The sequence below is a fragment of the Marmota flaviventris genome, chromosome 5 (genome assembly GCF_047511675.1).
Source record: "Marmota flaviventris isolate mMarFla1 chromosome 5, mMarFla1.hap1, whole genome shotgun sequence".
Taxonomy (NCBI): Eukaryota; Metazoa; Chordata; class Mammalia; order Rodentia; family Sciuridae; genus Marmota; species Marmota flaviventris.
Window position 1 is genome coordinate 102,339,983 of NC_092502.1, and position 5,938 is coordinate 102,345,920.

General features: G+C 44.7%; 1 non-coding gene across 1 annotated transcript; it reads left to right on the top strand.

Moving 5' to 3' along the window:
• The first annotated feature begins 4,316 nt into the window (after nt 1–4,316).
• On the top strand, nt 4,317–4,452 carry LOC114086675 (small nucleolar RNA SNORA70). Its single transcript, XR_003581674.1, has one exon. It is a non-coding gene; the product is annotated as a small nucleolar RNA SNORA70 (small nucleolar RNA).
• Nucleotides 4,453–5,938: the final 1,486 nt, after the last annotated feature.

The window sequence follows — 5,938 nt, forward strand, 5'->3', positions numbered from 1 at the left end:
CATCCCTTGACTGGGCCCAGCCATCCTTCACTTGAGATGCACATGTCAGGTCACTGTGCCTCTGGTCCGAAGCTGGCAGGGAGAGCTGTCCCATGAATGGCAGAAGGGAGCTGAAAACATCCTCTCATGCTGGAATGAAAGCAAAACCAAAACAGAAAAACCAACCAAAAAGCTCAGCAAAGACTCATATACTATTCTGTATTGACATTGCAAGTGTGAATTCAGTGAGGGGGAATGAGGAAAGCAAACTGTCATGGAGGTTACTTAAGATTTCAAGAGTTTGGATGGACATTGGGCTCCATCTGAACCAGCAGAGGGAGTTTCAAGAGTTTGGATGGACATTGGGCTCCATCTGAACAAGCAGCCAAGAGAGTGGATGTCATGGTAGGTTTTGTGATGGAGATGTGGTATGTGGGGCAAAGGAAATGGCCATACCCCCATTGCCCACCCATGCTGGCCAGGGATTGAGGTCTGATTGGGCAAGTCATGTCAAGGAGAAATGGACAAACTGGAGCAAGCCCCAAGGTGGATCACATCCACAACACAGGGTGGTCTTGAAATCAGGACAACCGAGGCACAGTTGAACATTTGGCTGAAAAGAAAAGTTGGAAGGAACATGAGAGCCATCTTCACACACTCAAAGGGCTGTGCCCAGCTTTTTTAAGGGAGTTGATCCTGCTGTGTGGCTAAGGAAGGCAGAAATGGGGTCACTGAATAAAAACAATCCAGATTTTAGATAGATTTTGGAAATAATGTTCATTGCATCTGTGCATCTGTGTGGTACAATTATGGGAGAATTTTCATTTTTCTCCTTTACTTTTTTACCATGAATATTTTCTTACTTATGATTTATGGAAGTATGTGTTTTGAACTGGAGTGAACTTTTGGGGGTTTTGGCAGTTCAGCACCTATTTCTCCTGCTTCTAGTCTTTGTCTCCTGATTTTGCTTTGAGGGGCATCCCGACACACAGTCTCAGTGGTTTGGGGGGAGCTGGCCCACCCCCAACTCCAGGGGTGTTCCTGTAACCCAGACCTGGCTTCTCAGTGTACTCCATCCCTGGCCACAGTGATGAGACTGGGTCCCAGCCTGACTTAAGCTGGGCTTATCAGAGTTGCCCATAGTAGGAAAGATGCTCTTTTTGACCTCAGTCACTGAGCAGATAGGAGCTCTTAGCTATAGTGCCTGTCTTGCCCTCACAAGGGGAAAGCCTGTCTGAAAAGGAAGAGAAGACTGAGGAAGGCCCAGCCGGGAGAGAGTGGATGGTGTCATTTGAGCCTCTACATCCAGCCTTGCCTAAAGCCAGATCTACCTCCAGGACATTTTAGTTAGATGAGCATCCGATCACCTTTTGCATCAGCCAGGTTGTCAGTTTTCTGTCTCATACCCAAGGCAGCTCTGAGGACTACTGACTAATACAGGTTTTGTCTGTTGCTTGTCCTAACAATGTTGGAGCTGTTTGGCAACAGAATGACTAGAGATAGCGAAGAAAGGTCACAAAATGCCTGATTGGTTAAGGATCCTGAGAGTGACTCTGGAGGAAAGGGCCTTAGATGTACTTTCAGACTTTGAGCCTGTTCCAGGTTCATTGGCGAATGCTTCTTCTCCCCTCTGGAACATTCTGTGTCCTTTCCCAGGTCCCCTTCACTCTGAACACATCTCACAAGCTAACCTGTGCCAGAGCTTCTACCGCCATGTGCTATTGGCCCTATTAAGTCGTGACCTCTTTTAGTAAATGTGGACTCTGAGTTTTCTTTCTTAACTCTGTTAGTGTTTATAGGAAGAAAGGGAGGAAAGGAGAAAAAGAAAAGAAAAAAAGAGGAAAGAAAAAGAAATTGCTTTTCATGGTATTTTAAGCACTTCATTGTGAAGCTCCCTTCATCTTTTAATCAATTCTTGATTTCTAGTCATTCCTTGCTGTGTTTGCTACATTTTACAGTCCAAAATGCTCCCATATGTCATTCTTTTTTAAAAAAAATTAAATCTGTAGAATGACAGTGCTGTTTAGATGTCCTGTACTGGAAGGTTTGGAACTCCGGTTCTACCCTCTCCTGACTTACTCTTCCTGCTTACCTTTCTGTTGACTGGTGATTTTATCCCTTTCCTTAATAAGTCTTTTTTATCAGAAGGAAGTACTCAGACCTACAAGTATTAAGATCTTAGTATCAGGGGACAATTGTGGAGAATCCTTCCAGAAGTATTTAGACAAGTGGCACTATTGTCTTGTCTAATTTTCCAAAGGAAAATCAGATAATGAGAATGTCCTCCCCAGCAAGTTATAGAAGCAAATAATCCGCCTAAGATAAGGCTTTTCTGTTTGGGTTTTTTTTTTTTTCATCAGAGATTTGACATAAAAAAAAAAACACCCTTTTTTAAAAACCCACCCTAGATACCTTCTATCTTTTATTATTTGGAAGTTTTTTTCGTTGTTTTTTTTGTTTGTTTGTTTGTTTGTTTGTTTGTTTTTTGTCTAGACATTTCTTAAGCAGTTCGAATGGTGCTGAGTTTATTGTGACAGGTCCAGCTGGCCCAGATGCTCCCCAAAGGGCCTCTGCATTGCAGCATATTTTAAATAGTAGTCGCTGCCTCCAGGGATGAGATGTTTAAGGGAATGATACCGCCTGCCTCTGCGTTTAAGCACTTGTATTTAATTATTACTGAGAACCCATGTGTACAGCTCTCTCTTAAGCTCTATGGGAGAAGAGGCCATGCCATGGGGCACTGTCCTGGCTCTAGGAGGTCATAATTTAAATAGACAGGACACATGTGCAACATACAACTTCCCTTCAGCTGGAATCTGAAATCAGGGATTCTCTGTCCTAACCACACATTACCATCACATAGAGAGATTTAGAAAGAGTAGGAATGCCTAAGCCTCAGGTCAGACAATTAAATGAGAAATACCTCATTTCTCAGACCTCAGATATTAATATTCTTAATCTCTCTCCCCATATGATCATAAGGAGCTATCAACTTTGAGAAACTTTGGCCTAAATCCTACCTGTCTCTAAACAGAGGGACCAGTTTCCTCTCCCTGATTCCTCAGCCAGAAAGAAAAATTATTATTGATTGTTCTAAAGGTCCTCGTGTTTCCATCAAAGTGACATGCAGACCAAGGAAACCAGACTGAGTCCTCTTTCCAGAAACATCAAGGAGGAGGAGAACATGACAGGATAGGCAACACATTGCAGCCCCTGCCCACACCTGGAAGTTTCTTTACCCAGTATGGAAAGACAAGGGCCAATCAGCCAGGCCTTACATGAGGGAGCTTAAAAGTCATGGTCAATCCAAATACAACTCAACCTTCAGACTAACCATGTATTTCCTGGCAGCCCCACGAATTGCTTGAAAGTATCTCTGTTCCTAAACATGGGATCCAGTAGTTATCTGGACCCAAATGAGAAGTACATTTCACTTCACAGACCTGGAATCTTCCAGAAGCCACAGAGGCTGTCCTAGATTTTCGCCTCCTAGGCTTCCCTCTTTTGACCATGTTTCCATCTAGTGCAGGTGCGGAGCCCTGTCTCAGGAGGCGAGCTGGACCACTGTGTCCCAGAACAGACATTCTTAGGCACTGACGCTCCTCCTGGCTGGGAGATGAGGCTGTCTTGATTAAAGTTGTCTTTTATTTCCCTTTGTCTGGGTGAGCCCATTCGGCCAGCACTAATCCACTTGTCCAAAGGACTCTAACCTAATCGCCAGCACTTGCAGCCAAAGCCTCTAATGCCCTGACCCATCTTTGTAATTGTTCTGACCAATATATCTGCCTCTTCTCACTGACAGCTCAGGCCAGGCCAGGCTCCAAGCTGTCCCTCAGAAGGTGATTAATCAAGAACATCAGAGCAGGGGAGACGCAGACTGGAAACTTTTTATATTGCTAGGGGGGAGATAAAGCCAACTCTGAGCAAGAGAGACGTAAGCTTCCAAATCATTGTTCCTAAGGGTACATGCAGGATGCTTTGTTCAGAAGCTAGCAAACTCTCTGCGGCTCCAGAGGCTGTCCAAAACCTGACTCAGGGCCTACTGTTTCCTCGCAACAGAAAATTCCTGTCCTCAAGCCCACTTAGACACCAAATTTCAGAGTGATACAGGCCTTCCCCAAAGGGTTTCAGCATCACAAAAGCTTCTCCCTGGATCCCAAGTTATGTTTTCTGAGAAGCAGTGACACCTGGTACTTTAGTTCTTTGACTGCCTCCAGAATGTGTCAGCCCTGGGCCTAAGGGGCGCGATCAGACCATGAGATCACCTTCTGTTCTCGGTTCTCCTATCATGTAACTCCAAGGCATATGATTTTAAATGTCAAGAACTCTTCCAAATTCTACTGCCAATTAAACCTACCATTCTCCTTTCTTCATGGGGAACATGATATGCGATGACCACAAACATCAGCCTTTTCAGAATTATACACAGGCTGCTATTGTTATGGGCTACCATAGGGGACCTTTAAGACAGATCTTTCCAGTGGGTGTGCATGTCTCCAAACTTGTGCTGTCCCCAACCTAGACACCAGACAGGCATGCACTGTGTCTTTAGAGAGTTCTGGAACAAGTGTCCAGGATTCCCATGAGCCAGGTTCCCATGAGCATTGGCACCAAGCTACAGAACAAGGAACCTCTGATCAAGGTCTTTACCAAGTTTAATGTGGATGAATTTTAAGACATGGTGGCTATGAAATGGCTCATCTTGGTGGCTATGGGGTCAGATACATCCTCCATCATAGCCCTGAACCAGTAGGAGGCCCTGTTCTCCTGAGGGCTTCCACAGCACTCTCTTCCTTCCTCATGCCCCTCAATATGACCTACTTCCAATAAAAAATAACTCCTCTAGTAGATTTTTGCCCTTCTTTGCCCTCTTTTTGAATGAGCTTAGAAGGGGTGTGGAAATGCCACCCCTTGAACCCGTGCTTACAGAGAGCGTTCCCACGTGCCTCAGTGGCAGGAGCAGGGAGCTGCTTTCCTGGCAGAGGCAGGGAATATGACCCATAAAGTCCCCCTGGACGACGCTAGGGATGTCTTCTTGCTCATTCCACCTGGGTCACCAAGTTTCTACTCCACTTCAGTTCTTACCAGAGTAGGTACTGGACTCTACACTTTAAGGAATAAAAGCCGAGTAAGGGGGCTGGGTTGTAGCTCAGTGGTGGAGCGCTCGCCTAGTGTGTGTGAGGCACTGGGCTCCATTCTCAGCACCACATACAAATAAATAAAATAAAGATCCATTGACAACTAAAAAATATAGATATTAAAAGAAAAAAAAATCTGAGTAAGCAGCAAGCCTACCCACCTCAGGGGCTCCTGTGGGGCACCTCAGGGGCAGACTGTGTGTAGAAGGTCATAATGCCCATGGCTACTGGGCTTGTGTATCAGCAGCAGGGCATTGATGTCAACATTGACCTAAAAAGAAATCTCAAACCTTCAACTCCAGCAATTACAAAAGGAGAAATTCCTCCTTCTAATTCAGTCTCAGAACGAATCTGGAAAATGGACTTTTCTTCCCCACTTTTGCTGCTTGTCTTCTCTGAGAGCAGCCCTTCCAATCTGACCCTCTTCCTGTCCACTTTCTCTGGGCTTGTCTGGTCCCCTCTGCTGGATTTTGTGCCTGGCTAGACCACTCAGGGCCAGGGTGTTTTTCTTCTTTAAGAGAATCCTAGGAGTTTTATGCAAGAGTGTGAGAATTTCTCCTTCACTGCGACTGTAGAAGGCAAAGCGAGGCCGAGACCTAAATAAAGGGAGACTCAGAGCCCTTCTCCCAGCTCTCCAGATGTATCATTTGGAATAAAGATGAGCTAAGGCAGAAGGGCAAAAGATGTTCTTTTGTTAATTGAAAGCAGTTGGGCAGAATAATAAAAGTCTTACAATTTATTTATTTTTTATTGGTTCTTTTTATACATGACAGAACAATCCATTGTGACATAATTATGGAAACATGGAATGCATCTTGTTC